The following is a 16293-nucleotide window of genomic DNA, read 5'->3' as shown; positions in this document are numbered from 1 at the left end:
TGTAGCAATGATTTTAAAACTGATAACTGAACTGGTAACAGACTTCATCGTACCAGAAATATTTTCTGCATCGTGTTTTGCTTCAGTCTGGCTGCAAATTCAAAGATACGATATGTATTGGGTCTTTTCGTCTATAAACTGGTCCATGATTGAACAGAAACTAGTATTATTTATAATATAAGACAATCTTACCTACCACTAAAGCATTTCTCTGCCAACATACGAATTTTCGAAAATAAAAAATCTTTCCCAGATTCTGCATGTTTGAGTAGATATTTACATCCAATATACTGTCTCCTGACTTCGAATGGAGGCTCGTTAGTTTCGAGAAGAATACTATTTTTAAGGGTTGACCACAGTACATGATCACTTTATTCTGGAATCTGTCATGTGTTTGTACAATAGATTCAGAAGCTGAACCATAGCAAAGACAATTAATCTGTGAAGCTCATTTGATAATTTTACTTTACAAAAATATACAATAGATGGTTAAAGGACAATATGTAGACAATGGTATCGTATTCAAATAAGAGTATACAATAATAAACGAATTGTTTGTTTGTGTGGAAAGAAATTTCCTATAAACTATTATAAAAAATCATTTACAACGAATTCTGAGTGAAGAGCATTCAAAGATATTGCTGTCACTGAAAGATGATGAAGAGTAACAAAGCGGCACATCCTCAAAAAAGTGCATTGTTTGTCAAGAAATTAAAGATTTTACCCAAACCCACCATGTAGCAACACACTTACAAGTAAATGTAAAAGATGTACTCAAGAAAATATCAAAAACAAGAAACCAGACTAACCTCAATTTTCAAATTCCTTAATAAAGTTTTTCTATATCATATGTTGTTTTGTTGTTGTTGTGGTCTTCAGTCCTGAGACTGGTTTGATGCAGCTCTCCATGCCACTCTATCCTGTGCAAGCTTTTTCATCTCCCAGTACCTACTGCAACCTACATCCTTCTGAATCTGCTTAGTGTATTCATCTCTTGGTCTCCCTCTACGATTTTTACCCTCCACGCTGCCCTCCAATACTAAATTGGTGATCCCTTGATGCCTCAGAACATGTCCTACCAAACGATCCCTTCTTCTGGTCAAGTTGTGCCACAAACTTCTCTTCTCCCCAATCCTATTCAATACTTCCTCATTAGTTATGTGATCTACCCATCTAATCTTCAGCATTCTTCTGTAGCACCACATTTCGAAAGCTTCTATTCTCTTCTTGTCCAAACTATTTATCGTCCATGTTTCACTTCCATACATGGCTACACTCCATACGAATACTTTCAGAAATGACTTCCTGACACTTAAATCAATACTGGATGTTAACAAATTTCTCTTCTTCAGAAACGCTTTCCTTGCCATTGCCAGCCTACATTTTATATCCTCTCTACTTCTACCATCATCAGTTATTTTGCTCCCCAAATAGCAAAACTCCTTTACTACTTTAAGTGCCTCATTTCCTAATCTAATTCCCTCAGCATCACCCGACTTAATTAGACTACATTCCATTATCCTTGTTTTGCTTTTGTTGATGTTCATCTTATATCCTCCTTTCAAGACACTGTCCATTCCATTCAATTGCTCTTCCAAGTCCTTTGCTGTCTCTGACAGAATTACAGTGTCATCGGCGAACCTCAAGGTTTTTATTTCCTCTCCATGAATTTTAATACCTACTCCGAATTTTTCTTTTGTTTCCTTTACTGCTTGCTCAATATACAGATTGAACAACATCGGGGAGAGGCTACAACCCTGTCTTACTCCCTTCCCAACCACTGCTTCCCTTTCATGTCCCTCGACTCTTATAACTGCCACCTGGTTTCTGTACAAATTGTAAATAGTCTTTCGCTCCCTGTATTTTACCCCTGCCACCTTCAGAATTTGAAAGAGAGTATTCCAGTCAACATTGTCAAAAGCTTTCTCTAAGTCTACAAATGCTAGAAACGTAGGTTTGCCTTTCCTTAATCTTTCTTCTAAGATAAGTCGTAAGGTCAGTATTGCCTCACGTGTTCCAGTGTTTCTACGGAATCCAAACTGATCTTCCCCGAGGTTGGCTTCTACCAGTTTTTCCATTCGTTTGTAAAGAATTCGTGTTAATATTTTGCATCTGTGACTTATTAAGCTGATAGTTCGGTAATTTTCACATCTGTCAACACCTGCTTTCTTTGGGATTGGAATTATTATATTCTTCTTGAAGTCTGAGGGTATTTCGCCTGTTTCATACATCTTGCTCACCAGATGGTAGAGTTTTGTCAGGACTGGCTCTCCCACGGTTGTCAGTAGTTCCAATGGAATATTGTCTACTCCGGGGGCCTTGTTTCGACTCAGGTCTTTCAGTGCTCTGTCAAACTCTTCACGCAGTATCGTATCTCCCATTTCATCTTCATCTACATCCTCTTCCATTTCCATAATATTGTCCTCAAGTACATCGCCCTTGTATAGACCCTCTATATACTCCTTCCACCTTTCTGCTTTCCCTTCTTTGCTTCGAACTGGGTTTCCATCTGAGCTCTTGATATTCATACCAGTCGTTCTCTTATCTCCAAAGGTCTCTTTAATTTTCCTGTAGGCGGTATCTATCTTACCTGTAGTGAGATAGGCCTCTACATCCTTACATTTGTCCTCTAGCCATTCCTGCTTAGCCATTTTGCACTTCCTGTCGATCTCATTTTTGAGACGTTTGTATTCCTTTTTGCCTGTTTCACTTACTGCATTTTTATATTTTCTCCTTTCATCAATTAAATTCAATATTTCTTGTGTTACCCAAGGATTTCTACTAGCCCTCGTCTTTTTACCTATTTGATCCTCTGCTGCCTTCACTACTTCGTCCCTCAAAGCTACCCATTCTTCTTCTACTGTATTTATTTCCCCCATTCCTGTCAATTGCTCCCTTATGCTCTCCCTGAATCTCTGTACAACCTCTGGTTCTTTCAGTTTATCCAGGTCCCATCTCCTTAAATTCCCATCTTTTTGCAGTTTCTTCAGTTTTAATCTACAGGTCATAACCAATAGATTGTGGTCAGAGTCCACATCTGCCCCTGGAAATGTCTTACAATTTAAAACCTGGTTCCTAAATCTCTGTCTTACCATTATATAATCTATCTGATACCTTTTAGTATCTCCAGGGTTCTTCCATGTATACAACCTTCTTTCATGATTCTTAAACCAAGTGTTAGTTATGATTATGTTGTGCTCTGTGCAAAATTCTACCAGGCGGTTTCCTCTTTCATTTCTGTCCCCCAATCCATATTCAAAGGATTTGCAGACAGACTTCAAATTGTAAACTCTGAAAACAGTCTCAATTTGCTTGACTCAAATTTCTTCTTGAATGGATCGAAACAAAAAATTATGAAAATTGTGAAAGATAATCTAAAAGTACATAGTTGTACGAAAGTAACTTAAATTTTTTTGTGAGTACAGAATGCAGACAAGTAGAAATATGATGGAATTTAAGTCGAAGACACAGAAATGTAGGATCACAAATGAAATAGTGTTAGTTAAAAATGTAGGATCACAAATGAAAGAGAGCTAATTAAAAATTTAGGAATGGTAAACAAAATATTTGATAAACATTATTAAGTTACAAGCATAGGGATCTGATTGGAAATTAATTATTTTTATTGATTTATAATTAGGGATTAATAGATATGTTTCACTGAGAGGTTCATTTTACATTGAATTACTAGAAAAAATAAAAAAAATAGAAAAGTGTGAATCAATGATGATCAAAAATGTTTTGTGTGGGCTATAAAATCTGCATTATTTTCTGTAAATAAAAATGCAGAAAGAGTCACAAAACATAAAAATGTCAGACTACAAACTGATAAAAAACCGGAATATTTTAAATTTCCTGGAATGGTTGATAATATTCCAAAAATAAAGACAAAAATTTATATATCGATTAATATTTATATGTTTGATGAAAAACTTCTGGTGTCTCCATTAAAAATTACAATAACAAAGAGAAACGTATAAATTTCCTTTATTTCAAGAATGAAAATAATTTACATTATTATTGGACAAAAGACTTATTTAACTTGTTCCAAGTCAAATTACAAAACATATAGAAGAAAAATTTATTTGTGAGCTATGTTTACTACATGTTGACAACAAGGAAAAATTAGATGGTCATACAATGAACTGTTTAGTTAACAAACCATTAAAAGTAGAATTACCAGAGAAAAGCTTCTATGTAGGTTTTAAATATTATCAACATACACAGAAAGATTCATTCGTTTTTTATGCTAATTTCGATAGTTTGTTGCTATTTGTCAACCAAATACAGAATCTTCATATACAATGAAATATCAACAACACAGACAAAGAAGTTTCTGCTGCTATATCAAGTAAATCAATGGAGACTATAAGGATTCCGTCATTTACAGCGGGCCAAACTGTCACAAAAAGTCTATTGAATGTATGAAAAAACAGCTCAAAGACATGGAAGAAACTGTGGTCTGGTGATGAGGACAGGTGGATGCTGGTGCCTGTGAGGTTTCTACAGCCGTCTCTGCATGAGCCTTGCACTGCCGGTACGGTGCAGCGTGGGAGGCAGGGAGACGCCTGTCGACGGCGGCGGTCACGCACGCGCCGCTTATCTCGCCCTGGCCACGCCCACCTTGTTGTGTGACGTGTCGCGGCCGCCCACAAAACGACCGCCTGCCACTTGCCGATAGCCGGCGAGCTCGCACTTTATCCGCCTGTTGCCCACCGGGAACACCAATGTCTCACCCTGGAGGCCGCCGACTGCAAAGCCCTTCGGCGACACCGGAAAACGCTTCACAGCTGTGTATTTCGAAGACACCTGGACGGCCAGCACAGTGTGAAGCTCAGTCCCAAAGCACTTGCGTTGGATGTGGATGTCAGAAGTTCCCGCATCACCTGCAATAATTTGATACCAAGATGGTAAGTTCTTTGGCAACTTAGAAGTAAATCCTGTGCCATGTCAGCAACTGAGCTGTCTGGAAAGCCATATCTGAGAGCAGCGTTTAGCGGAGGAGGGCTATCAGCGCCAGCGGGATATGCCCAGTAGCATAGCCCGCGCTCTGCTCTCGAAGCTGAGTGAATGCAAACCGTTAACGTGAAGCTGTTTTGAGGCTTGCCAAATCTGAGGATCGGCAGGCAGCCGGCAGGGCTGTCGCTAGGGAGTCGGTGCCTTGTGAGGCGGAGTGACGACAATTCAGTAGTGCCGAGCGACTGTCGCTAATAAATGAGTCTCTGCTGTCAGTAAAGTTTTTTTGCCAGTACAGCCTAAGCTATACCTGAATACAAAATCCCTCTACTATGTGTAAAATTTCCCATTTTTAGGTATTATGATAGATTGTAAAAACGTAACTGGAAGTTCTAAACTGTACGCATTAAGTTACCGATTTACACTGAAGTAATGTTCCTCCTTTGGGACAACAAGATATCACAGAAGCCAAAACAGGCTATCTGCAATACCGATTAGATTCCAGTTTTGACTTAATCACTAGGTAGATGTCCTCTGAACCAGAGAGAATAACTAAATCCGAGCTGCTGAAATGAAGCTTGTTAGAACTACACTTAAGCTAGAAAAAGGATAAAACAAGCAATTAAAGGAACAAAATGGAAACACATGTAGACAGTGAGTTCGAAAAACTGCAACAACCTAGACCGACCCTTCATGTAACACGTAAACGTACAGGGTAAACCAGTACTCCACCGACAAAATGTCGGAGTTCGTTTAAGAATATTTTCAGAGTATTTTGGTTTAGAGCAGTGTCACCGGTAACGATGTAATTGCGATTTATTCAGTTATTGAACGCAGTTGTCTTTATTTATGGGAAAATACCTCACAAGAGTGAAAATATCTATAACGTAGCAATACAAAACACAAAGTAATGCGACAACTCTCAAACACAAGCAACAGTAGTGTAAAAGGGCTGTCGTCAGTCGGAGAACACGTCATCATACGTCGTTGTGCCGCCTTATAATTGCAGTGAAAACAAACAGTAGGTGCAGGTAACCTCTCCGCCAGTAAATACACTGAAGAGCCAAAAAAACTGGTACACCTCCTTAATAATCGCGTAGGGCCCCGCGAGCAAGCAGAAGTGTCACAACACGACGTATCATGGACTCGATTAGTGTCTGAATTAGTTCTGAAAGGAATTGACACCATGTATCCTGCAGGACTGTCCAAAAATCCGTAAGAGTACGAGAGGGCAGAGATCTCTCCTGAACAGCACGTTGAAAGGCATCCCGGATATAATCAATAATGCTCATGTCTGGGCTGTTTGGCGGGCAGTGGAATTGTTTTAACTCAGAAGAGTGTTCCTGGAACCACTCTGTAGCAATTCTGGACGTGTGGGTTGTCGCATTGTCTTTTTGGAAATGCCCAAGTCCGTCGGAATATACAGTGGACATGAAGGGATGCAGATGATCAGACAGGATGCTTACTTACATGTCACCTGTCAGAGTCGTATCTAGGCATATCAGTTTGCCATTTCACTCCAACTGCACACGCCCCGTACACAGTATCTCCACCAGCTTGAACAATGCCACGCTGACATGCTGCGTCCATGGATTCATGAGGTTGTCTCCATACCCGTACACGTCCATCCGCTCGATACAATTTGAAACGAGACTCGTCCGACCAGGCAGCATACCTCTAGTCATCAACAGTCCAATGTCGTTGTTGACGACTCCAGGTCTGGCGTAAAACTTTCTGTCATGCAGTCGTCAAGAATACACGAGGCGTCCTTCGGCTCCGAAAGCCCATATCGGTGATAATTCGTTGAATGGTTCGCACGCTGGCAACTGTTGATGGCCCAGTGATGAAATCTGCAGCAATTTGCGGAAGGGTTGCACTTCCGTCACGTTGAACGATTCTCTTCAGTCGTCGTTGGTCCCATTCTTGCAGGATCTTTTTCCGGCCGCGGCGATGTCGGAGATTTGATGTTTTACCGTATTCTGATATTCACGGTACACTCGTGAAATGGTCGTACGGGGAAATCCCCACTTCATCGCTACCTCAGAGGTGCTATGTCCCATCGCTCGTCCGCCAACTATAACACCACGTTCAAAAAAAAAGTTTTGATAACATGTCATTGTAGCGGCAGTAACTGGGCCAGACGCTTGTAATCCTACATATTTGGTGCAGAACGAAGTGCCGTATTCTGCCTGTTTATATGTCTCTGTATTTGAATACGTATGCCTATACCACGTATGCTTACGAATAACTATCTCAGACGAAAAAAAAAGAATGAAAGAGATATATCCGAGCGGTCCTCAATGCAGTCTCGAAGTAGAAGAGTAAAATGTGCTTTACTGTTGACATCAAGAAGTAGCATGAGTGAATGGAATAAGTGTTCCCAAACAAGACAAGCAATACGTACCGTCGAGACTTGTTGTGTTATTCATGTATTTTCAGTGCAATACAGATACAAGGAGAGGTAAGGGCAAGCAATTACCCATCGAATGTATTGCTGTCTTAAAACATAATACTCAGAAAGTGTTCCCGAAAACCTACGAATTTTTGTCGATGGAGTTATGGTTCACACCGTATCCACCATTGTATTTTCTTCCGCTGATTAATTGCTACGATTTTTTCCACCTACTACCTCATAGTGGAAATCAATAATAAACTGAGCAGTTTTATTCATTACTGTGCTCAATAAGCACTCCTGACATACATTTCATTGTTATAGTGCAGAGTATTACTCCGAGGTTGCCGATGAACGATTCCGACTAAACACGTCGCGCAATCTGTCTCAGTGTCTCACGTCATAAACATTCCGTCGCTTCAGGCCGCGTTCGCAAGTGCGACTTTGTGTGACGCTATAAAACCCCCGAGAATGAAACGGACAGTATATTTCAGCACTTCGAGACCAATGGAGCACTACTCGACTGAGAGCATTTTCTCGACCAGCAGGAACGCAATAAACGCTGACATTGACAGAATGGTCGTACCTTGAATGTGATACCTGCTTCTAGTAAGCATCAAATTGGCTGTTATTAGAGAAAAGTTTAGCACGTTTATGTTTAAACCAAACTTCATCATGTCACACATTTTGGACTCTCTACTCTAATGTGACGCATTAGTTATTCGAGCTACCTAAATCTTTACCTACGGAGGACTGACATAGCTGCTTGGAAAGCGTGCAGGATGTGCAGCCCCGTACAGACAGACCATACTTGTTTAGTGAAGCCGCAGTCTATATTACTTAACGCAATTTTCCACAGTTTTTCTTTCGTTTTTTTTCAGGCCTCCACTACGTAATACACAGGGGTGGAATAACAGTTTTTCTGCAAAAAATATACACTTTCGCAACCGATAACAGTTTACATAAAACGTTTTTGGCTACCCGTAATATAAGCCAGTTTCAAATTCTGCGTCAAGCGGAATTTCTCGGTTATCGTGTACTGCAATCTGAAGAAGCTCACTAAGAGAATTGGCAGAAATATTGGTCCGTAATACAACATGACGAGACCAGAAACCGTAAAATATTCAGATTTCTTTGATAACCTCTACGGCAGTACCGGTATATCGTGGTTTGTGGTCAAAACCATTTTATTTTGTTGTTTCCAGAATACTGTGCAAACCTGAGATATTACTGAACAGAGAGAACGAATACTTGTTATTTCCTTCGCTGTCTTTATTTTACCGTCGGACGTAAACTTCATCTTAGCTCTGGAATTCAGAAAAGTGCTTTTCTCATATCAGAACGTTATCACAAATTTTTGCAGATGTCGTTCAAGAACTTTTTGACCTATGACGTTGATAAGTACTTTCGATATTCCTCTTCCTCAAACGGAAGCATAAATTTATACCATGTGATCAGAAGTATCCAGACACCTGGCTGAATATAATCTACAAGTTCGTGAAATTCGACATAGTGTTGGCCCGCACTTAGCCTTGATGACAGCTTCCACTCTCGCAGGCATACATTCAATGGAAGGTTTCTTGGGAAATGTCAGCCAATTCTTCACGGAGTGCTGCACTGAGAAAAAGTATCAATGTCGGTCGGTGAGGCCTGGCACGATGTCGGCGTTCCAAAACATTCCAAAGGTGGTCTATAGGATTCAGGTCAGGACTCTTCGCAGACGTCCATTACAGGGATGTTACTGTCGTGTAACCACTCCGCCACAGGCCGTGCATTATGAACAGGTGCTCGATCGTGTTCAAAGATGCAATCGCCATCCCCGAATTGCTCCAACAGTGGGAAGCAAGAAGGCGCTTAAAACATCTGTGTAGGCCTGTGCGATGATAGTGTTACGCAAACCAACAAGGGGTGCAAGCGTCCTCATGAAAAACACTACCACACTGTAACACCACCGCCTCCGAATTTTACTGTTGGCACTACACAGGCTGGCAGATGACGTTATGTGTGGCTTATGAGGAGCCGCTCGACCATGAAATCCAAGTTTTCTCGCTTCCCGCTGTACTGTCATAGTACTTGCAGTGGATCCTGATGCAGTTTGCAATTCCTGTATGATGGTCTGGACAGATGTCTGCCTATTATACATTACGACCCTCTTCAATTGTCGGCGGTCTCTGTACGTGTCGCTTCACGTTTCCACTACACTATCACATCGGAAACAGTGGAGCTAGGAATGTTTAGGAGTGTGGAAATCTCGCGTACAGACATATGACACAAGTGACAACCAATCACCTGACTGCGTTCGAAGTGCGTGAGTTCCGCGGAGAGCCCAATTCTGCTCTCTCACTATGTCTAGCGACTACTGAGGTCGCTGATATGGTGTACGTGGCTGTAGGTCGCAGGACAATGGTCCTAATATGAAAAACGTATGTTTCTGGGGGTGTCCGGATACTTTTGATCAAATAGTGTATGTGATACTTGCAGGCACGATCAATCAAAATGGCCAATGCAACTTCACCGCATTATGGCACGTGTCGATTCATATCCAGAAAGTTTCACATTGTTTATTGAGTAGAGTAATCAAAAAGCCTTATTGCCGCTCTAACTTAGTGTCCTATGCTTTGGCGTCTCCCCTACGGCTCCTGAAAATACGAAGCCACATGAGCAAAGTCTGAAAGACTCAAGAGACGCTAAGCATAACAATTTCAAATGGTTCAAATGGCTCTGAGCACTATGGGACTTAACATCTGAGGTCATCAGTTCGCTACAACTTAGAACTACTTAAACCTAACTAGCCTAAGGACATCACACACATCCATGCCCGAGGCAGGATTCGAACCTGCGACCGTAGCGGTCGCGTGGTTCCAAACTGAAGCGCCTAGAACCGCTCGGCCACACCGGCCGGCTAACAATTTCAACACACCACTCTTCTAGGCTAGATCTATCCGATTTAGAGGGATGTGGGGTATAACTGGAAGTGGTCAACGAAGGGTACGATCGTAGCAAACCACTGCGGTTTGGCAGAAACGCGGTATTAATTATGTACGATAATGTCGAATTAACACAAACAGAGACATTTATATTCATTCTTGTGGCATTTTATAGCAAGTAATCTTTCATTGTCTGTGTTCGTCCCATGTCTTTCTAAAGTGTTTATGCATGTAACATCTGGAGTTTGCCAGAAAATCGTGGCAACAATATCAACAGGCGACGTTGTGCATGCGTTGCCGGAGAGAAGGCGCTGCTATTGTTAGTAAAGGCCGGCTTCAATGCGTGCGCCATCGAGAGCTATCGATCGCGTGAGTGTTTGCAAGCCGGGAAGGTGATTAAGTGGGCTGAATGATGTTTGCCCAGCGCGAACAACTCCAGTGCACAAAAATTCCCGTGGCCCGTGCCAAGCGCGTGGTGAGGTGGGCAAAGCAGCAGTACGGGCGTTAACAAAAAATCGGATCGTTAACTGTCTCTGCTGAAAGTAAAAACATTTTTTGAGACACTTCTTTGGAAAATATTGAAAAAATGTAAGAATCAGATAAAATACTCTCATGGAAAAAACTTGTTGATAACAGCAGACATAAATGCGAATAGTGTATTCTGGTTTAGCAGACATACAGAAGACAGGGGTCAGAAGGCTTTTAGGCTTCATTCCAGAACTTGAACTGTTAGTGGCGAATCATCCAGGACAACCAGAGGCATACCACGAGGCAAACGGCACAGCTACCAACATTAGGCATCATGCTAACAAAAAGTGGGAATGCAAAAAAATTTCCGAGAGGAAAGTCCACTCTCGACTAACCAGCAGTGATGCAGAACTATTACACTCACACCTACCAATAAAAAACAACACCGATCGACACATAATCATGGCATAAAGATTTAACTTTAAATAAAACTTCGATCAAGTCACACCTAACGCAGCGACAGAAAAGAAATGTCACGTCTTCAGATAGTGTTACGCGCTATGAAATGTAATAAACAGCTGCTCAGAAAGTTTTTTTTTTCAGATTCGCTTACTTTTGCTACGTTAGTATATTTGTTTCGTCTTCACTTCCCGTGTGTGATGTAGCATCCGATTCCGCATCTGTGCTTGTGTCTGTGTTGTTTACTATGTACTACTGATCTATCCGACGTGAAGCCTGTCTTATTCTAGCGTATGGTCTCTCCTGTTTGTGTGTCGCATACAATGTTCGTGATACTTTGCCTGCGATGTTGTTTATAGAGTTCCAGTCATCTTGTATGCGCATTAACTGTCCTAAGTCCTGGTTTCCTAATCTCAGCCTTGTGTGTCCTAGCGCATCGCAGAGGAGCGTTATGTGTTCAGGTGTACCATTCTCTCCACAGGCGCAAGTGTTAATTTGTGTTAGGCCAAACCTGTGGACATGCACAGGATATGTACGGGCCATGGCCCGTGAGAAAGTGCGCCATCCCCCGTGTTGGATTTATGTACTTCAAATTCATCAGCTCTCGTATACTGGGGGAGTAGACTGCTCTTCCCTTATCAATTGTGTCCCATTCTATCTGCCATGTATCAGTTCTCCATTTGTTTAATTTCCGTCTGTCGGTTATGCCTTAGCTAGTTATTTCTCATACTTTGTCGTCTCTTCCCCTCTTCAAATCAAATGGTTCACATGGCTCTGAGCACTATGGGACTTAACATCTATGGTCATCAGTCCCCTAGAACTACTTCAACCTAACTAATCGAAGGAGATCACACAACACCCAATCATCACGAGGCAGAGAAAATCCTTGACCCCGCCGTCTCCTCTTCATCCAGTATGCAGCTCCTCTCTGGCGAGTTGTTGTGTGTATGGGGAAAACTCCCAGTACCACGCACGGTGTCTCAATCGAGGTCGTGCCGAAAGCCCCCGAGATTCTGAGTAGAACACTCCTCTGGCCGCGCCTCACAATGGTTTTATGCGTACCTATGCATAATCGATGTGTCCAAGGACTAGCCGGAAAACAAGTAATTGACTCAAAGAGTGCTGTGTAATATGTCCTTACTGGCTGAAGGAGTAGTCTTATCTTATAGTCTTCAGTCTTACAACTTTGTGCACCAGTTTAATTGTCAATCTGGGCCTGTTCGTTAAAGTGTAAATATTCGTCAATATAAATGCCAAGGTATCTTGTAACAGTTTTTCTTTTTATTTATTTCGTTCAACTTTATAATTGGATTTCTTTTCAGAGTGCCTCTTAGAAGTACGTACAAAGTTTTGTTTCTTCCTGCTTTGAGTTGTTTGTTCGTGTACCGTACTGCTCTTGAGAAAGTGAAAAATATCCACTATTGTACAATTGCACTATTGTCGACAGTTCACTAGAAATAGCAACTAACGTGAAATGTCTAGCACTAAGAATCTAAAGCTAGCTACAGTGGAATGACCGGACAAAACAACGTGTAGGAGTGTTCATCTGTCTTACCAGGTTGGATTAATAGAAAAGATAGAAAACATACAGCGAAGACGATAGGTTGGTGACGTCGGCACGAGAGCATTACAGAGTTGCGCTGCCAACTGCTACAAAAGAGTAGTTGTACATCTCGGAGATGTTTACTCTTAAAATTCTGAGAGATTACATTCCTGGAAGGACGTCACGTACATTGTTGAATGGTGTACTTAAGGCTCATCCCCTACAGTAGCGGCTCAACCTCCACCACGGGGATGGGATTGTCGTAAGTTCTTTTCCTGCCGCAGGTATCAGGATTCGTCAGTATCGGACTTTCATTGCCCCAATCACACCACTTATTGTCCTGACTGCTTCAAAATGCACCAACGTGCAGACTGTCCTGATCGCTGGGCGCACCGCAATCGATGTGGAAAGGATGGGCATCTCCGAAGTATTTGCTGTCCATCATCTGAAGAGTCGATTCCCTCTCCACAAGCATCAAGTGAAGGTGCATGAACTCAAGGCCACTGTTAGCCATGGCCATCCCCACCCCACCGTGTTGTTTATTGATATCTGACTGCACATCAGGACGTCCGGTTCCAGCATGGTAGCGACAGTTTATCTGCTGAAGCTCCTAACATGTTCTTGCCTGGGTTACCCATCTTTGGCTCCATCTTCCCACAAGTTGGTCTGGTATCATGACGGCACAATTACCCTCAGAGGTCAGCTCATAACTGCAGCAGCTTACGTTGTTTGGTGTCAGTAGTGGCAAAACTAATGCTTGACAACACTCCTGGCAGCGATTAAAAAATCAAATGGCTCCTTCTGGTCCATGGATATTTTGGGTCAACGGTTAATGCCCAGATACATCCAGAAGCCCAACCAGAAACCCGTCTGGAAGACCTCCACACAAAGCTAGTCAGCAGTGAATATTTTTCTAAGATAAACCTTATTTACTTTTTTACAAACTCCACTGGATAGGGAATCACAACGCATTATGGACATCAATACACCCTTTGCTTGTAAAAATACCAATTTTTGCTGTTTGACATCTCTTATCTTCCTGGAAATCTTCTAGAGATACCAGGAACAGTTAACCATGTCCATTCCTGCATGACTTAATAGTTAGGGACACTATGCACAACCTCTACATACTCATTACTATGTTGTGTGATGCAGGGGTGAAGTTCCACCTACACAAGGGCCGGTTTTCTTCAGGAGCATGTGGAATATCCTGGCCACTTGCTCAAGAAAGACTGCATTCAGTCCACTAACCACAACGTTGACGGGTCCGCCAGTGGCTTCTGGCTGTTTCCGATTCCAGTTACTATACATTATGTATCTAGGACTATGCGTCCATAGTGGGCACGTACTAATCGTTCTAGGAAAATCATGTCGCAGACTGATTCCTTCAAATGGACCTAAGGAAATATGGTTCTTATATTTAGGAAAGTTGTAGCTCACGAAAGGCATTATCAACCGTTTCTATTGTTTATCAATCTGCGACCCATAACGCTAGGACTGATACAGAAGACGATGAAGATGCAATGAAGATAGTCACGTTTCTTCATGGACTTGTGCAATGAGCGCTACTGTGTTTCGGAAGGGGTTCGAGACGGTACACTGCAAGAAGAGACAGCCAACATATTAATATCCCCAACAAACAGCTCGAGGAATGAGCACGGGTGTAAGGAATAATCACAGGATTTGGATCTCAGACGAAGACTTACCACCAGCGCTTCTACCCGCACAATCTTCAAGAAAGGAAGAAGCCACCGAAACATCCTTTGGAACACACATGTGAGTGAAACTACGGATTTACAGGTATATGTTCATTGTAAACCAAGTTACTAGTGAAGATAAAATTTTTACGATGTTGCTCTTTGATTTCTTCTTGCACAAAGGACGTTTATTCTCCCTGTGCTGCGACTTTCTTGAGGGTTTTAAGGGGTCCGTAGGCCCTTACTATAAGTTTGCACTCGGCACAGGTCGATAGGGCAAACAATCGATAGTGTGTCGTGTTGCGAGAGCGAGTGTAGAGTTGAGTTCAGTTCCCAGGTTGCGGGCCGAGTGTGCAGAGGCCGGTTGCTGTGATACAAGGCTGACCGACAAAGGGAGTGGCCATCGCCGCGGTTTAACCCCTTTGTGTAAGAATAATACGGGAGAGTGAAGAAATATAATTACTAGAGTGATCAGTGATATTTCTGTGCCGATATTTTTGGTTTCGCGTCTACCGCGCCGGCATCATTTGGATTGCAGTGTTGGACTGCAGTGTTGGATTGCAGTGTTGGATTGCAGTGATTGCATTTGCGAGTGACAATAATGAATAGCGAGGAAGCCTGTGCTGAGATTAGCCGTAATTAAATATGTATGACGAAGGCAGTGGCTGTCTCCCCCCTTTGTATTTTTGAGACGAATATAGGTCCTTGATTAGTGAAGCTGTGTTGGCGTTTCTTCTTGTCACCAGACATTTCATTATTACAGCATTTGAGTAGGACAAAATGTAATGTAACAACTCCGTAGCAGTCCAATCCGATTGCCAGCCCCATTAGGTACACGGTCACATTAATTAATATTTGTTTGGGCTGGTATCTGATCCCGATCGAGCGGCATACATAAATCGGACTTGTTACACCCTTGGCTTACCGTGAAAGGAGAAGTGCAATTTTCGGACGAATGGTAAAGAACAATAGGTAATTTTACCTTGCTTAACGCGAGAAAATATTTTTCCAATGTTGGATCGAGACAGAGTATAAACTTTAAAATCGCGACAAGAATCAGTGCATTTTTGAATAATACGAAGTAATAACATCTTACAATTGTGACTAAACTTTCTTTTCTTGCCATATTAGATAAGAATAATAGTGTCGATAAACTGTGGTATAATGTGCAAATGCGTAAATCCGCGCGAAAAACTGTGAAAAGTGAACACTAAAGAAAGACACGTGTGAACTTTAAAATAGCAAAACGAGCCAAGAATTCGTCACTAAAGCTTTTACAGAAGTGTTTAATAGTAATATTGTGACCAGTCTTCGATTCCACTATCCTGTTTTTACATTAATCTCTAATGCTGTTGTATAGAGCCAGTGGAACATTCATCTCTCGAAGTCTTGTAAACAGCGGCGGCCACGAGAGGTTGTTGAAAGCACCAGCTATGTCAATTAGGGTTGCTACAATGTATTTATCATGTATTGTCTGTGTCATTTCTGTGGCCCTGTTTACTGCGACGTCGGTAGATTTATGTGGTCGAAAACCAAACAGATTTGGGCTAAGGCCGAAGAGCTTTCAGTGCGACTGAAGTCTGACGCACATCAATCTCTTCTGTACCTTTGCCACAATGTTAATCAGGCATATTGGTCCGTATGTCTTATCGTCAGTCGGGTCTTTATGCTCCACTTTTTTGATTATAAATGCATTTGCCGTCTCCATATATTCGGTATTCGTTCTTCTAGTACAGCATCATTCAGCAAATGTGTCATGTGTGGTACGATGAATGCAGCAACTTGTTTAATGGTTTCCGGACGGATGCCATCAGGGTTCGGAGGCTTTTTGTTCTTTATTTTGTGTATTAC

Source organism: Schistocerca serialis, chromosome 2, assembly GCF_023864345.2.
Source record: "Schistocerca serialis cubense isolate TAMUIC-IGC-003099 chromosome 2, iqSchSeri2.2, whole genome shotgun sequence".
In the NCBI taxonomy this organism is placed as follows: Eukaryota; Metazoa; Arthropoda; class Insecta; order Orthoptera; family Acrididae; genus Schistocerca; species Schistocerca serialis.
The sequence above is the reverse complement of the archived record's forward strand: the minus strand, read 5'-3'. Positions refer to the sequence as shown.